Genomic DNA, 19185 nt, shown 5'->3' on the forward strand with positions numbered 1-19185 from the left:
TGCAACAACAAAACAATGAGACGGTCAGTCATTCGATCGGAACGAAATGAGTTGAGCCTCTGCGGTTTGTTATATCAGAGCCGACTCGCAACTTTGATTACCTGTTATTTTTACGACTAGCAATCCCAAGTAGAATCGAACTCGTACTTTGTAATTAGCCTTTTTAGTGCTTAGCTTATTTTCAAATATTTCGCAGAAATTGCTAAGGGATTTTTGAGAAAAACAACAAAAAAAAATTAAATAAAAGAAAATACAAAATTTACAGAAGGGTCCACAGATTCGGTAGAATCTGGCGCCAAGTTCCGTTCAAAAATCCCGTTGACGTTGTAAACGGAGCGCCAGACTACCGACTGTGTTTACTGTGAGCAGAACAGTTTTTTGAGGTTGCGAAATTTTATTTAATTCTACGGTACTTCTGGTTCCTAAATTGTATATTATATCAATCACTCACAGCTTTATTTTACTGATATTAACTAGTTATATCAATTACAACAATTAATCTACTTGAAATTATTAATTTTATCACCACAAACTATGGCTCGCTCAAAAATTTCGATCCTGACTTTTTTCGATGTAAAAAGTGACATGCCACAGACTATAAATATTCGAGAATGGTAATCTACGGCCGCCAGGGTGCGCTGGAATTATTCCTACATTTTTAATGGATTTCATGACCTGGTAACTGAGACCTTTAAGTCATGTCTTATTTTAATTTATATTCATATTTTTATGAAAAATGATATTATGGAGTGAAATGAAATGTGATATTATGGAGTGAAATGAAATGAAGATGATTAATTTGAGACATTAATCAAATGGGATGAAATGAAATGAGATGAGATGATATGGAATGAAATATAATCTCAGTAAAATGGTGGTGGTCATTTATTAAGATCTCAGTGGACTTTTTGGAGGAAACCGAGAAGCTACGTACAGCGGCTTTGTTTAATTTTCCCACATTTGTGCACTTTCACAGATATTAAACAGTTAATAAACCACTATTATTACACATTTAAACCCGAAGAAACACTAAATAGACAAATTAAAACAAATCACACAACTTCACACCTCGCGTTCCCGCCAAAAAGTCATTATTCCTACATAAACTGTAGCTTCAAGGGGATAGTTTGCAGTTCTTATTGAACGGTTTATACAATAAATAACGTTAATGTTGTTACTGTTAGTATTTTAGTTTAAGTACTGCCGAAGCAAGTACTGTTGTTACTGTTGGAGAAACAATTTTGTTTTGTAATGTAATACCGAAATACTTTACGAGATGGCGTTACAAAAAATCCCTTCCCAAAACTATAAAACCGTTGTGATTGTCTACGAATAATAAATAATATAATAACTAATATTTATTCGTAGGTGATTGTTTAAGATGCTATGAATATTTCGGTTTTGATTTCATCAAAATAACTTGAACTTTACAATTGAATTCCGAAGAAAATTCTAATTAAGGCTGAGTTAAGTTCAGCTTTTTATTTAAGCCTCTTACTGTAGTTTTTAAATTACATTTATGCGGATTGATGTTTCAAGGCTTTCAGATTTTAATTTTAAATTCTGAAATAATTAAGAACAGCGTCATCTACCCTTCACATTTGAAACAAAATTTAATTCGGTTTAAATTTGTAAAAGTTGATGTTGATTATTATTACACTGTAACGCAGCGTTCCGTTTCGCGGGGCAACAGCAGCCAAAGGGAATGTGACTCAGGTCCGTGCCGCGACGACCCACCCCGCGCTACCCACGCCCGCGCATCTGTTGCATCATTCGCACCCCCAATTAGTGCGCGCCAGACTTTGAAGCGGAATACACGCGTCCCCGGTCGATACCGGAACTGACAACCCGAGAGTCTCATGCCAGTCGGGCACCTAACATTAAATTGGCAGCCCAAGCGCGGGCCCTTTAACTAGTATTTCGGAGTGAATCTACGTAATTACGACACGTACTCGTCGTCAGTCACGGCGTCAATCCGATTTTCAAGACGTTGAAGAAGAAATTGGTTCAACCGCGGGACCGACGCCAACATTTACCGCAAACAACATGGCGTCATTACAAGAAAGTCAAATGGCAGCATTCGAACGCCTACTCGACCGAGTTTTTGAGCATAAAACTCAACTCGAATCATCAGCAACACCGACGTCGGAGCCGACATCGCCGCCTTCCTCGACGCCCGCTCACCATTCTGGGAACTTCGCGTCATGCACGGCGCGGTTCAGCGGAGCGCCCGGCGACTCACTCGACGGTTTCCTTGACGCGGTCGAATCATACAAAGATTGTGCTGACGTAGGACACGCCATCGCGTTACGAGGACTCTCGATGTTACTAACCGGAAATGCAGCCGTGTGGTGGCAAGGCGTTAAAGCTAGCATCACTTCCTGGGACGACGCTTTATCATCGTTACGAAGCGCTTTCGGTGATTGCAGACCGCCCCATCGAGTCTACTTAGAGCTCTTCAAAATGTCGCAAGGACAAAGAGAGAAGACGGAGATCTTCGTTGCCAGAGCACGAGCCCTACTAGCTCGACTCCCACCTGGTGACCTTAGTGAGAAAGTTCAAATTGATATGCTTTACGGCCTTCTACACCGTCGTGTTCGTAAAAGATTAAGAAGAGACGAAATAACTTCATACGACACGTTATTAAAGAAAACGCGCCATATCGAGGACTCCTGCCCGTATCTTTAGACGTTTCGTAAAATAGTCCTCCACTCTTAACTCATCCGATGATGCTCGAGAATTCCCTCCAAACTTACTCGAGTTTGGTATTTTTAGTTGACCATTACAATATTCCTCAACTGACCTCGAGTGAGGTAATAATGATGAAAATTTGATCAAGCTAGCATCAAACCCATAGAGTTCTGTAGTCTATGGTCATTGTTTAATGTCAAAGTCAAGCTGCCGCTGTCTGTTTGACACTAGATGAACTTGTTTGATGTTTTGGTTGCTGAGTTATTCGTAAATATGTGTGCGTGCGGTAAATCTGAAAGTGTATTATTTATTTTCTAACCTATTATTATTTTAGATTTCGGATCCGGCTTTGTATTTTTATTCGCCGCTTTTGTGTGATTTTGGTTGCATCGTGTTGTTGAAGTGCTTTTCCACAACCACCAGTTTATTATTATTTAAATAAAACTTATAATCGCATTGACTTTATTTATCAGGTAGTAAGCAAAATATGACTCTTATGTAGGTAAATAAAATAAAGAGTTTCAAATGTCTAACCTCGAACTATTTACGTTATTAATAAATATTATCAAACTTAAATTATCAAAATATGCGCGAATCATGCACAGATCCAGGCCATTGCACAACAATATCATATATTTCCATTTGCGGTCCACATACTATTTGGACATCGATAGAAAACCAGCCTTGAGGAACGTTCAAGGTACGTCGCGACGTACCTTAACTTGACAGTTCGGTCACTTCACTCCGGTTAGGAAATTTTTCCAAGGACGTTTGAGTGGAGTTTATTTTTACGACTAATCATACCAAAACGCGTGTTGGAGGTTGAGTCGAGTCGAGTTAAGCTCGTGTAAACGACTAAAGATACGGGTGTAAATCTACGAGACCAGTCCGCCTGAATTTATTCATCATCCTCAGCGAGCGACGCCACGTTTATCGGGTAGTACCGTAGGCGAAGTTCCCGCCGGTACTTCGACTTCGCAGCATACATACGCGCGGATGACGAAGCGGAAAATATTCAACTCGGGCGCCGGTGGCGGCCCGCCACGCGACGACAGCGCTGCGCCGAGCACCGTTCGAGTCCCCGCGCCTCGCTACACGAACACTGATAATGTATCATCTACGTCGATTGTTAAAAGACTGTTCTGTGTTTATTGCAAAAAGTACGGACATATTCGTGATGAGTGTTTAAAATTAGCGTCAAAAACGAAATTCGACAACGAAAATACGCAAGCTGTATCCTCGTGTTACGGGTGTGGTACCAAAGGTGTTACTCGGTCTCAGTGTACAAAGTGTAACGCAAGTTATTACGCCGTCGACGCTGCACGGACCCGATCAGTCACATCCGATTTACCTATTGGTAAAGTAAATACACAGCTGTCAAGTTCAGTGAACTCTATTCATCGCGACAGCTCGTTGCATACAGCTTGCACTTCAAACACCGTAAAGTCGTCCATTTATATTAATAATCGTAAACAATGTTTTGTTGATAATGAAAATAATTATTATCCTACCGATTTAAGGCGATTCTTCCTCCGCGCTTTTTCGGTACTGATAACAAGGTTAGACTTCAAAATTATTCTAGACTTAATCATAATATAAACAATAATATTAGTTCTAGGAATGGGCCCCTGATGCGTTACTCGAGTGGTACCGAACCAAAACATAGTTATTCCGAGGTACCAAGTGGCCGCGATAGGGTGACCATGATGAACGAAAATAGGGTGACCATGGAAAACGTCGGACATTTTTCGACGATTAATTCTAATGTGAAAAGTGTTGCCCAGAGTAACTCTACTGAGCACCAGGTTAGGTTAAGACCAATTTTAAGTGTTCAAATTTTAGGTATACGAGGTAATGCTTTGTTGGATACGGGAGCTAAGAGTAGCGTTACCGATGCGTTGCTTTATGAATTGCTGTTAAAGCATAACCATACGTGTGAGGAAACCAGGCGTCGGGTGAGGCTTGCAGACGGTTCCGCGCGCACCCGCCGAGTTTTGCTCACTACTCTAGAAGTAAGGATAAGTCCCGAAGGGTCAGTAACCCTTGAATTTACTGTTTTTCCAGATGCTCAAAATAATGAAACTTTGCTTGGCATGGATTTTTTGGTGGCGGCAGGTATTGTGCTTGACTTTGCTTCATCCACTTGGCATTTTTCGGGAAAACGGGTTACCTATCCAATTGAATATGAGTGCCCTAAGCCATGCATGTTTGCTTCTACTGCTGACTTCCTGCGTGATGATAAGGGTTCTATGCTTGGCTCCGATGAACGGCAGCAGCTATCACATTTATTGCAGCAGAATGGAGACATCTTTAGGGTGGGGGGAGCCCCAACCCTTTACGCCGAGCACCACATTGATACCGGTGATCATCCGCCTATATCGGTACCGCCGTATAGGCTCACTCCTGTGCTTCAACAGCGAGGAGAGGTTCTCGCAATCGATTTGTTCGGGCCACTGCCAGAAGGAGAGCAGGGGGAGCGATGGGTACTCCTGGTAGAGGATGTAGCTACAAGATGGGTAGAACTCTACGCACTTGTTGATGCCACCGCCGTGGCTTGCTCCCGAGTCCTACTGGAAGAGTATTTCCTTCGTTATGGCTTGCTTATGCGTCTAGGGGTGTAACACGTAAGTTCATGCCACGACGGGATGGCCCGTATCGCGTAGTAAAAATAGTTAGTCCTACAACGTACTTCATAGCAGACTTGTCAAACAATGTCATCGGCAAGTATCACACCGCGGATTTAACCCACTCTCCGTCAAATTCAAGTACGGATCCAATTATGCCAAAGAGGCAGAGAGGAAGGCCGCGTCTTCAGACTAACAGTCCCAAGTTGGACTCGGGACGCGTTCCCAACTTGGAGGGGGAGTATGTAACGCAACGTTCCGTTTCGCGGGGCAACAGCAGCCAAAGAGAATGTGACTCAGGTCCGTGCCGCGACGACCCACCCCGCGCTACCCGCGCCCGCGCATCTGTTGCATCATTCGCACCCCCAATTAGTGCGCGCCAGACTTTGAAGCGGAATACACGCGTCCCCGGTCGATACCGGAACTGACAACCCGAGAGTCTCATACCAGTCGGGCACCTAACATTAAAACACTAATTAATTGAGCGTTTCATTAGCTTTTAAGCTGAGTGACTATTTATAATTTATTTTTATTAAGTAATAAATGAGCAAAAAATAATACTTAACAAAAAGATATGAAATCCGAACAAAAACAGTTTCACTGTAAAAAATTGCGCCAAGTCCACGTTTATAAAACTCATCTCAATAACATTTGCACTTTACAAAAAAAAGAAGACTTCAATAGCTTTCATTCTCTACAAAAATATGTGAAAATAAAAAAATACCAAGAAACCGTCATAAAGATGAAAAAATTAAAAAAAAAATGTTGAAAATTTAAAAATAAAAAAATTAAAATTTTATCGTACTTGGCGCGCGTCATGAGTACCCCAAAATTTTTCGGAAGAATTTCAACCCGAGAAAAAAACCATTTTGCTTTAATATACAGTGAAAGCTGAAAAAGTTACCCAGGTTGTCTTTTTCGCTCTTGTTAGCGTTTTATGAGAAATTGAGACAGAACTACGGTAATTTTCAACAGCTCTCACTATATACCTATGGGCTATTATATGCCAAATCGACCACTTTTGCGTTCGACCCCTTTAGATTCAGCTGAAACTTTATTATTCTTTTCTACCCTTTGAAAAACATCTTTGAGAATTTTTTCAAATGTTTTGAAGCCAACGTATACATACGTATCGACTCGTAAGTAGCTTGTATTTGTATAAGCGAACACGAGAGGGTGTTAAGTTCAAATCATAAAAGATGAGTGGGAAATGAAAAAAATTCAAATAACATACGTATGAGATGTCGATTTTACTTAACTTTTGTAAAACTTATTATGAAATAATAATTCATTAATTACATTTATGCATTTCATAGGTTGACCTACTTATAAATTTCTAAACATTGAAAGGATGTTCATTTATCCTGAAAAATTTGGGGTACTCAATGACGCGAGCCAAGTACGATAAAATTTTTATTTTTTTATTTTTAAATTTTCAACAATTTTTTTTTTATTTTTTCATCTTTATGACGGTTTCTTGGTATTTTTTTATTTTCACATATTTTTGTAGAGAATGAAAGCTATTGAAGTCTTCTTTTTTTTGTAAAGTGCAAATGTTATTGAGATGAGTTTTATAAACGTGGACTTGGCGCAATTTTTTACAGTGAAACTGTTTTTGTTCGGATTCGTCTTTTCTTGATTAATTTATAAATGCGTGCGCTAAGACACGTCAAACTGCGCAATAGTCGGTATTCCGGCGCTCTACACTTTACACGCGTTAAAAGAGAGTCGATCTATCGACTGTTCGCGCTCTAAAGGTTAAGGGTCTGGGCGTCCGAGGCTGCGCGAATAACAACAACCAAAAAAAAACGAAACCAGAAAAATCGTGCTGCTAGAAAGATTTCCTTGAACAATTCCGAGAACGATACATTGTCCGTGGTCGCGGAAACGCGAACTCAGAATAAAAAGCGAACAAAACTATGTTAAATTAATAATATTAGTGGTGGTAGGACCTCTTGCGAGTCCGCGCGGGTAGGTACCACCGCCCTGCCTATTTCTGCCGTGAAGCAGTAATGCGTATCGGTTCGAAGGGCGGGGCAGCCGTTGTAACTATATTTGAGACCTTAGAAGTTATATCTCAAGGTGGGTGGCGCATTTACGTTGTAGTTGTCTATGGGCTCCACTAACCACTTAACACCAGGTGGGCTGTGAGATCGTCCACCCATCTAAGCAATAAAAAAATATTTTTGAGTGAAACTCAAATCCTATTATTATTAATCCTAATTATTAATAAGGTTATATTAAAAAAAAGGTTTGCCTACGGTTATTTAAATTGTAATCTCGCTTATTAAATTAAAATGTCACTCGTCCTGTAGCGAAAGTTGAGTTATGGAACTCATAACAGGATCCGAAAGGGCGGAACGTAACATACAGCAGATCCATAAGCCGCACGGTATTAACCAAAAAATGCACCTACTTTAATTACCACTAGAGGTCCCGCAGTAGTCGAAATTCGACTATAATTAATTGTAATTGTAAATTTGTACACTATTATGATTGTATTTTATACTTCTAAAATCACAAATTTCGCCAAGACTACACTATAAAAATATTAACAAAGACAAACAATATTTAATTTATTCTCAATTTGACAACAGACGTCAAGAACAAAAGTTTGACAATAAATAGTATGCATGCGTGTGTGCGTCAAATACATGCTATGTAGTGTGTGTAATGTTTTCTTTATTTCATGTATCTTTTATGCATTATTTTAAAAAAATATTAGCATTGTGCACTTCTTCTTTATTTCTATATCTATACTTCTATACTAATATTATAAAGAGGAAAGATTTGTTTGTTTGTTTGTTTCGAATAGGCTCCGAAACTACTGGACCGATTTGAAAAATTATTTTTCCATTAGAAGCCGACATTGTCCCTGATGAACATAGGCTACTTTTTTTTATTTTATTTTAATTTTTTTTTTTGTTTCATGTGTGTTTTAATGTTTCCGAAGCAAAGCGAGGGCGGGTCGCTAGTTCTCTATAAGTGTGGAAAATTTCATACTGCTCCGTCCGCGCAATTTTCGTAAAAAGGGATACAAAGTTTTTGCTTCACGTATTAATATTATATAGATAACGAGTGTATCGCGACAAAGGTTATGAAGATGCTCTTTGAAAAATTAAGCAAGACTGTTTTAGTCCGAGCTACCAGAAATACACGGCAACATAATTCAAAGCTACTTTTGTTGCTTAATTTCGAGACGTTTCGATGAATGCAGTTTTCGTGGTCACTGTCGCCAGTGAAAAGTCGTTTTAATCGTGCCCGCGACTCGTGAAAGCCAAAGAAAATACTATACTTGGAAACAGTTGTAGAATTCTAGTCGCGTTTCTTAGTTGAGCGTATAATGCTACTAGTGTTAAGTTACCTCCGCATTGTTTGCAAGGATCACAAGAACACTCAGTGTGATTAATGACAGTTTTTTTAACTTTCTCGATACCGTAAAATTTAACTCCAATTTGTATGGAGTTGGAACGTTTGCCATTAGGGGCGCTGTTCCAACTGCATACAAATTTGAGTTAACTTTTACGCTATCGAGAACGTTAGCAAAACTCGCACTAAGCAGTAAGCAAACAGCTCTCTTAATGGCTCAATCTAAAAAGCCAAGCGCTAAATTCAGAATATCGATGCATTTTTATTAAAACTGTGATTTCAAACAGTTTTAGTATGTAGGATAACTTTTTATTATTAACTGTAATGTACATAAATACTTCATTGTATATTTATCTGTTACTAGTGGCCCCCCGGTAGTCGAAATTCGACTATAATTAATTGAAATTATAAGTTTGAACATTATTATGGTTCTATTGTCAAAGAATATTATTTTCCTTCCTATAATCACAGATTTCGCCAAGACCACCTTAAAGACAAACAATATTAATCTATTCTCAATTTAAATAATTAAAGTATATATGCGTGTGTATGTGTGTCAGATACATGGTAGTGTGTGTCATGTTTCTTTTATTGATTTAATGTATTTTTTAGGTATAATTAAAAAAAATAGCAATCCGAACTCCCTCTCTATTATTCTCCATAAGTGTGGGAAATTTCATTCTCCTCCGTAAGCGCAATTTTTGTAAAAAGGGGTACAAAGTGTACGATTCACGTATTAATATAGATTTTAACTAGTAGAACTAGATGTTAAACTTATTATTTGTCAGTACAAGATTTTTGCCAACAGCCTTCAGGTATTACCTAACAATAGTCAGTGTTTTAAACAATGCCACCTGTAACTATTTATTAATCTCCTGCGAGCAAGATAACGGATCTTTAGCCAACTTTCATTTCTCATATTATAATACTTTGTCGAATTTAGAACGCGTTAAGTAAATGTAAGATTACTTATAGGTTTTTTGTGAGAAAAATTGAATATGACACATGATATGTGTAAAACTATTATTACTGCCTGACAAAAATGTTACACGATCAGTATTTTTGATTTCCTTTTATTGATAAGAAATGGTAACGGAAGGCAACAGTTTGGCTCTGCCCCTGGCATTGCTGAAGTCCATGGGCGACATCAGCTAACTCACCATAAGAAGAGCTGCATGCTCGTCTGCCTACAAGGGTAATAAAAAATAACGGATATTCGATTTGATTTTCATTCTTTCTATTTAGTTAAGCGAATGTATAAATTAATCAGAGAAAAATACTAAACGTAACAATTTGACATTGTCATTACGAATGGCACGAGAAACGGTACTTGGATCCTAGTTAAGTAATAGTTAATTAAGTACGTCGCTGTTAAACCAAAATCTGCTATGTGCAAAAACTCTATTTTGAATTAACGAGTATAAACATTCTCGTATAAAATTTTATATGAAAGTGAATTTTTAAGAACTATAATATCAAATGAAAGCTATAGATAAATATTAAAGCTATAGATAGACACATTAACAGTTTTTTATACGGTAAATGGGTCTGTGAACTAACTATACGAAAATGTCAAAAAGTAAAAATCTCAAAAAGTGCAGCAAGTCATTACTTAGTCAAAGTCATAGCAGATTTTGGTTGGACAACGACGATTACTTACATCTCTATTACTTCGAGTCACATTACGCTGTTAGAAATAAAAATGTTCCGATCTAATATGGCTATTCTTGAAACATTCTTAAAACAATTGCTTACAAACTATAAGTGATGTTTCTATCGAATAGAATACAATCTCGAGTTTGGTATAATCTGTATCTTTTTAAATAAATAAAAAACTACCCATTACATCAAGTTATTATCACTTTGTACAAGTGCATTAATAGTATATAGTTCTGTTTTCAACTACCTTGATACCATTTTATTATTATTAAGAGCGGGTGGCCGAACATGGGACGTTATACATTTTGCTATTTGCATAGCTTTAATTTGACCAATTGCGCAAACGAAATCGAGTGCACTCAATCGAGCGATACCGATAATGATAAAAATTCGTTCTTTATCATCGTCATCGGCACGTAGGACATCAGAGTACGTACGATAAGCAAAGTACTGACCTCACGAAAAATCCGCAATCTAACTCCAACAAAACACTACACAACTTAGCAACATTCCAATATGCACAAAACTTTACACAGCTCCTTTACAAAAGCAAGAAACACTGAATATTTTCTGTAAATCGGGCACAGCACTGATTATGTAGTTTCCGTAAACGAAAAAAAAAAGTTCGAAAGTATTTTTTTCACGAAAGTTAATACGCGATTACAGAATAATTGACACGTGCACTACTCTCAATGATCTGCCGCTGACTGGCCGTCGAGAATGAGTGAGCGAAAGGACAAATAAAATGTGAATGGGTTGTTACGGGAGCGAGGGAGATGCGAGATCGGAACCAAATGAAGATAGCGAACGGAATAGTGTGACCACATGACACGCATTTCTATTAACAATCCGTGCACAAATTATTCCAATCTTGAGTTTTTGTTCGGACCACGTGTATTTTAGTGATGCAAATATAGGTAGGTCCATAGTATTTTAATCAAATGATATTAGTGTTTAAAAGTTACCATAACTGTGTTTTACTTTTGTTTTAAAACACTCAATTGATTAGAAACTATTTGGTTTCATCTTCGTAATAACATGTTTTTATTTAAAAAAATTCATCATTGAATTCTTATTAAATGAATGCTATTTGGTAGTTTTAGGTAGGTAGTTGTAGAAATACTCGCTACCTAGTAAATAGTGTTAGACTATTATTAGATTATTGGCAAATCTCTGTAATCAGCAGTATTGTGGTAGATTTTTTAAGACGCCGGACAAATTTATGAATAAATTTGCAATTAAATAAAAGAAAGTAGAACATAAATGGCAAAATGTACGCGTGGACCTTTACCGTCTTTGTGTGTGCGTGTGTGTGTGTGTATTTGTGTATTTTTTTAATTCTTTCATCTATATTTATTTCTGATTGTTCCTTAATTGCTTTATTGTTTCTATGTATCGTTTTGTTTAGCCAGAAGGTTTAGGTTGCGAGTTAATTGCATTAACACGAACACAATTAATGTTTCTCTAAACGTATGATCTGCTATGATCAATAAAATACACGTGTTTGCTATATAATATAGATAGTTCAACAGATGATCAATACATAAATACTGTGTATTTTAATTTAACAGTTTTATGTGTGTGTGTGTTTTTTTATTTTTTTTTTATTTCTTAGACGTGTGGACGAGCTCACAGCCCACCTGGTGTTAAGTGGTAACTGGAGCCCATAGACATCTACAACGTAAATGGGCCACGCACCTTGAGATATAAGTTCTAAGGTCTCAGTATAGTTACAACGGCTGCCCCACCCTTCAAACCGAAACGCATTACTGCTTCACAGCGGAAATAGGCAGGGAGGTGGTACCTACCCGTGCGGACTCACAAGAGGTCCTACCACCAGTAAAAATGTATGTATGTATGTATGTATGTATGTGGTCCGTGAGTTCATAATAAACATTTTATAGCACTATTTGCGTTCAATCTTGTTTACTATATTCATTTTATTATTCTTGAAGTTATGAAATTCTAATCAATTGAGTCTTTTACAGATTTCGAGTTCACGGCCGAATACGTGATACGCATTTTTTTATTACCCAGCTGGTTGGAAGAGCTCACGACCCACCCGAGGTTAAGTGGTAACCAGAGCCTATAGACTTCACGAAGTGAAGGTATCAATTGCTGTTATTATATTTATTTTTTTATTGCTTAGATGTGTGGACGAGCTCACAGCCCACCTGGTGTTAAGTGGTTACCGGAGCCCATAGACATCTACAACGTAAAATGCGCCACCCACCTTGAGATATAAGCTGTAAGGTCTCAGTATAGTTACAACGGCTGCCCCACCCTTCGAACCGAAACGCATTACTGCTTCACGGCAGAAATAGGCAGGGCGGTGGTACCTACCCGCGCGGACTCAACAGGTTCTACCACCAGTAAACTTACATTGTAAAAACTTTTTATTGGTGGTAGTTCCTCTTGTGAGTCCGCGCGGGTGGGTACCATCATCCTGCCTATTTCTGCCGTGAAGCAATAATGCGTTTCGGTTTGAAGGGTGGGGCAGCGGTTGTAACTATACTTGAGACCTTAGAACTTGTATCTCAAGGTGGATGGCAGCATTTACGTTGTAGATGTCTATGGGCTCCGGTAACCACTCAACACAAGATGGGCAGGTAAAATAAAAAAAATGATCAAAAAAAGTGTGTGTGTCCGCTCCGACGCACGACTGGAGTTTACTGGATATAAAAAATTAAACGAAACAATACGAGAAATAGTTCTATATTACGACAACACGATACACAACAGATTATTAACAAATTAACGAGACACAAAACAAACGACTAACAAATATATGAAAATACAATAATGAGAGAAACGCGCGATCAGTACGAGGCTTTGTGGCGGACTGCCGGCGCAGCAGCCCGGCGTCACCTGCGATAACGCGGCCGCGCGTTGGCTCCTGATTGGCGCGCGCACGCATCACGCAATCAGGAGCCAATCAGGCGCATAACGCATTTCGTGTGACATGCTAGGCGCATAACGCATTTCGTGTGACATGCTAGTACGATTTTGGTCCCCATAATTTTCATACCCCGGGCCTATATATGTAAATCGATTCTAAAGGAGTAAACTCCAAAAACAGGGATTTTTTTAAATCTTGTGACTGACACATTGTGTACGCAAAAACGCACCTGCCGGACAAATATCTATAATATCAGGGAAAGAACGATTGACATCACTAGCAAAGCAATCCTGTGTGCCGAACATTCGGATCCGACTATTTATTTTATTATAATAATAATAACGACAATATTCATTCATCCACATTTTCAAACATTCATGCACTTAATCAAAATTCGTCTTAAATTTTTTTGGTTCTTGGCTATTATTTTTTATTTTGTAAGCGGTAAATAGTATGTTAACTTATTTAGGTTTTTGACGATATTCTCATATTTATTGTTTCTATTGATTTAGTTTTTAGGAATACTACGCGCTGGGCTTCGTAATAAATAAAAATTCTACCGAAGTACAGATTAACACTCTATTTAACACTTAAAACCCTTACAGAAAACACTTTACAACTCGTAAATCACTTCTTCCGCTTCGGACTCTAGGTGAACCGTTCGCTGATTCGCTTCGAGTAGTTCCGATTACTAAACGGCCTTTGTTTTTTTTTTCTACCTAAGCTGCTAGCCTTGGGAGGCTATTCCAGCGTAACCTTAACTAGTAGGTGAGCTCACGGGGCTCAAACCTGACGACGTTGCTAACACGAACCTTAGCAAGAGTCGTGCTTCGCAGAATCTACCACCGGATCGGAAACGCGACCCCCTGAGAAGATCCGGCGAGAAACTCAGTGGGCTGTGTCTGTGGGTTAATTTACTCGTTCGAGCCCTTCGTCGCAAGCGACGGGTTCGACGAGAACGGTGACCGGCTGCCTTTGTGCATCTCTGCATCCCTTTTATAGTGATACGACATCCCTCGAAATATCGAGAACATTCTTGACAGGTCGTGTAGCTTCGATGTGTGTTTCCGATATTTGATAATAGATGGCGTTGTACTTCTCGAGTGTTCTAGATTTTACTAGTTCGTTTCTGCTATTCAACGATAGATGGCGTTGCTCTTACCGGCGTAACAGTACGTTACCAAAGTTATTTATTTGCAGTAATTGGACAGAAGGGCTCATGGGCAATCTACAAATATAGATATGTGTTACAATGCGATCGTATTATTTTATTACGGAAAAATAGGCATATGCCTGAACCGCGTAGGTATTAAAAAAAAAGTGTAAATCCTTCAAACCTAAAATTCTTTAGGTATTTAGAAAGAGCACCAGTTAGTGACGTCACGGGTCTCGGGGAATTAATGTCGCTAGCTTCTCAAAAGAACAATGTGGAAGTACAGTCAAAGGGAGCTTTTTGCGACAAAGCCTTTGCCTCTTACAAGGTAAGACAGTTGATTGATTAACGGAGATGTGGCGTTTAGCGATAATAGTTTTCATAAATAGCGTATTGTGAAATTTGGTGTTCAATTATTAAGAGTTTGCTGGTTCGATTTACGAATACAATATTCGAGTGACATTGACAGAATCAGTCAACTCTATTGGTGTCATTCAAGGTAAGGACGTACGGTGTGATGTGCACGAACTCCGGTATTTACTTAAGACTAAGCAATATGTGAGTTCATTCATTCGTCTGTGCAATGATAATAGTTAAAAAAAAACTAACGTAATACGCTTTTATGGAAAATTCAACTAAGAAATAGGAAAAAAAAAAATTTTGAATTAACTTACACTATTTTTAATTCAAATTTATTAAAATTTATTTTCTATTTCTTGGTTGGCTTTTCTATAAAAGCGTATTTCATTAGTTTTTCTATTATTTATTTTTAATTTTTTAGTTGAGTTTCAATTTTTTTTCTTCAATTTTTTTTTAAATATTGAAATTTCATCGGTTCTTAATAAGTATACCAAATTTTGAGTTAATCCGACGTTTTGAAGGGGCTCAAAATCATGTTCAAAGATTCCGTTATATACATAAGCTAATAATAAAAGCATATTACAAAGTAAAATAAAACACTCGGTGGAAAAGCTGTTACTGCATCCATTTAGAACAATAGTTTGTTAATACAACGACCTACCAATAGTAATGTGCAATTTCATTCAATGGCAGCAGTGGCACATGCATAGCCAAGCCGCTTTTTCCCCTACCTTTGTTGATAGACTTGAGAGGTTATATCAGCGTTGTAGGTGAGCTCTCGGGGCTCAAGCCGGAGGTGTTGCTAATACTGGCCTTAGCAAGAGCAGTGCTTCGCAGAATCTACCACCGGATCGGAAACGCGACCCACTGAGAAGATCCGGCGAGAAACTCAGTGGGCTGGGCACAAGCCTCATTTAAAGAAGAACATGTCATAGCGCTCTGGAAACTTCGTAAAGGGGATCTTATTCCAAAACCAATTTATTCATTCAAGCTCATTCAATTCTCGCTAAGATCTCATTAATTTAGGTCAGCGAAAATGAAACCTTTGAATATATAATCGCGGCCGCTTACGGATGTGCTCACAACCGAACTTGCCTGTAACGTTGCGTATGTACTCATGTAGTACACCTCGGGAGCTCAGACTGAAGTTTTAACTTACCGTAAGTAGTGTCAAGTCGGTATCGATGTTCTTTTGTGAGATTTACTGCGCGCGTTCAAACTTTTGATTGCCGAACTTTCGAAAGTTTTCTTAGCCTCCATTAAAATTTGGATGATATTTCCATTTTTAACATGATTTAAGACGTGACTGAATGAATCTGGAAAAACGGAAAATTTGGACATGGAATCATTTGAAAATTATTTCCGGAATTTTGGACAGAACGTCTATCGGGATAGCTTCTTCATTCCTACGACAAAAAAAATACTTTGTAGGGAAATATTGTTTTTTTTTATTGCTTACATGGGTGGACAAGCTCACAGCCCACTTGGTGTTAAGTGGTTTCTGGAGCCCATAGACATCTACAACGTAAATGCGCCACACACCTTGAGATATGAGTTCTAAGGTCTCAGTATAGTTACAACGGCTGCCCCACCCTTCAAACCGAAACGCATTACTGCTTCACGGCAGAAATAGCAGAGCGGTGGTACCTACCAGCGCGGACTCACAACAGGTCCTACCACCAGTAATTACGCAAATTATAATTTTGCGGGTTTGATTTTTATTACACGATGTTATTCCTTCACCTTGGAAGTCAATCGTGAACATTTGTTAAGTACGTATTTCATTAGAAAAATTGGTACCCGCCTGCGGGATTCGAACACCGTTGCATCGCTAGATACGAATGCACCGGACGTCTTATCCTTTAAGCCACGAACTTCAGATTGTGTTAGTTTGTAAGTTAATTTCCTAAATTACCATGCCTAATTTGCATATTATTATAACATAAAGGTGTACCTATTGTTTAACTGTTAATTTTAACCCATATTCTTTTTTTACGGTAGTTAGATACTCATTATGTCGGCCAAGCTCTTCCCTGTCCATTATAAGGTTTAATTTAGGGTCTGCTAACGGAACACTTAAATTATACTCCAAATATAAATCCGATATAATGTTAGAAAAATAAAATAGACAATTAGGTATAGTCTACTTTTGTCTAAAATTACTACTAGATGTCTACTGTATAACCAGTATAACTAATTGTATGAACACCACACGGCATGCGATTATTTCACGTCATCCTATTCTTCAATCCAGATAGTAATTTTCTTGTAACGGAAACTGCATTTCGAAAATCTTCTCAAACCTAATCGCTTTATCGGGAAATGTGTTCAATTGAATGACTTTGTGATCTTCGTTAGATGACATAGTTTAAACAAGATGCCGTCAGTACGATTAATCAGTTGACATGAAATGATAGGAGTTCAGATGATATGGGATGAAATATAATCTCAGTAAAATGGTGGTTATTTACTAAGACTTTTTCAGTGGACTTTTTGGAAGATCCCGAGAAGTTACGTCCAGCGGCTTTGTTTCATTTTCCCACATTTGTGCACTTTCACAGATACTAAACAGTTAGTAAATCAACATTATTACTTAATTAAACTTAAAAAAACACTTATTAGACAAAATATTATCATAAAATTTACTGGCGGTAGGACCTCTTGTGAGTCCGCACGGGTAGGAACTACCAGCCTGCCTATTTCTGCCGTGAAGCAGTAATGCGTTTCGGTTTGAAGGGTGGGGCATCCGTTGTAACTATACTGAGACCTTAGAACTCATATCTCAAGGTGGGTGGTGGCATTTACGTTGTGGATGTCAATGGGCTCCAGTAGCCACTTAACACCAGGTGGACTGTGAGCTTGTCCACCCATCAATGCAATGAAAAAATCACACAGCTTCGCTCTCCGCGTTCCCGTCAAGAAGTCCATTCGGAATAGACAAAATAACATAAAAAATTATGCCACATATAAACTAAACTATTCGGACATTAGTTTTTGTATTAACTTAAATAGTTCTGCAATCCTTAAACACCAACCTTATTTGTATTCATCACGTATTTTCTATTTATAATAAGCATAACTCCAGTTGACTACGAAATTGAAGTGATCGTGGGCGTGGATGGAAGTTTTATTATGACGTCGAGTTCATTTTGTCCAAACTAGTACATTTAACCATCTGATAGTGACATGGACTGTGTTATTGCTTTAGCAAAGTAAACGCGAGCGCCGGTCCTTTGACGGGGAGTGGCCCCTGTTTGTATTGGCCCGGCCACTCGTGGGAAAAGCACTGGAAATTATATTAACTTCAATACTTTATGTCTTGGTCCGCGTGTGATATATTTATTAATGTGATTATCCTGACCGGACTGTATTGTTCTAAACGCTGAGGTCACCTTCCGTAGGGAAGTCCATAAGAATATCGCCGCTTACTTTGAGATACGAGGTGTGGTTTTTATCGTTTAACTAGAAAATGACGTCGAATCTAGACACAGCTAAAACTACTTTGATAGCTTAATTTTAATTCAGGTTTTTCTGGCATCATTATATTATTTCTGACGTCTCAAATAGCTTACAGTTTTCGTGGTCATTAGGGTGTTTGTTATTCATCAACATTTGCATATTTTGCTAACTACCGTCTATTGTTTGATAAAAATTACTTCTAGACTTTTACGTTTCATTTCACACAGAACTAACTAACAGTGTCCTGAGTTCTGGCAGTCTGCTTCTCAGTTAAAACTATCTCTGTCTTCCCAGCTATTTATCCCACATGGTGGTGGGGTCAGCTTTCCTGACTTTACTCCTCGACTTCGCTCTGTCTTCGACATCCTCGTCAGCAACATTGCATTCTCTCTTGTCCTTCAGCACTACGTCCCTCCACCTTGTCTTCGGTCTACCTCAGTTAAAACTCAGTTAAAACTATATTTATTTATTTAGTTGCATTAACAAAGTGATCATCAATACAAAACATTGATAAATTGACAAAAGTACATTGATAAATTGGCAGATGTCACATCAATTATAGGTGCAGTCGACAGTGCATTGACAACAAAATAAAAAAAATATATATATTACTAAAACTTGATTACTTATGATCAATATATATTTAGTTGGGAAGTGATCCGCGACAGATTTTTCCTGTAAGTTAAAACTATATGATAGATATGACGTATAATGTAATGCCAATTAAAAATAGATAATAGTTTAAAAAAACTAACAAAATACGCTTTTATAGAAAATCAAACCAAAAAATAGAAAATAAATTTTAATAAATTCGAATTAAAAATAGTGTAACAAAAACTTATTTTATTGTAAAAAAAGCGTGGGATGCTGTTCAGGATATTATCAAAATAGCCCTTCTACTCATATCTTTCATACAATATTTATAACTACTGATATCATGGACCACACGCTTTTTTTACAATAAAATCATT

The 19185-nt window shown here is 38.0% G+C and overlaps 1 protein-coding gene across 1 annotated transcript in view; it reads right to left on the bottom strand.

Annotated features, from left to right (window-relative positions):
• The window catches only part of LOC114242390 (uncharacterized), a 177985-nt gene extending 166931 nt beyond the window's left edge, over window positions 1-11054 (bottom strand). The window contains exon 1 of the mRNA XM_028173528.2: window positions 10799-11054. The gene's annotated coding sequence lies outside the window, so the exon portion shown is untranslated. The remainder of the gene's footprint in view (window positions 1-10798) is intronic.
• Between the last annotated feature and the right edge of the window lie 8131 nt (window positions 11055-19185).

This window comes from Bombyx mandarina, chromosome 03, assembly GCF_030267445.1.
Source record: "Bombyx mandarina strain Sakado chromosome 03, ASM3026744v2".
Lineage (NCBI taxonomy): Eukaryota > Metazoa > Arthropoda > Insecta > Lepidoptera > Bombycidae > Bombyx > Bombyx mandarina.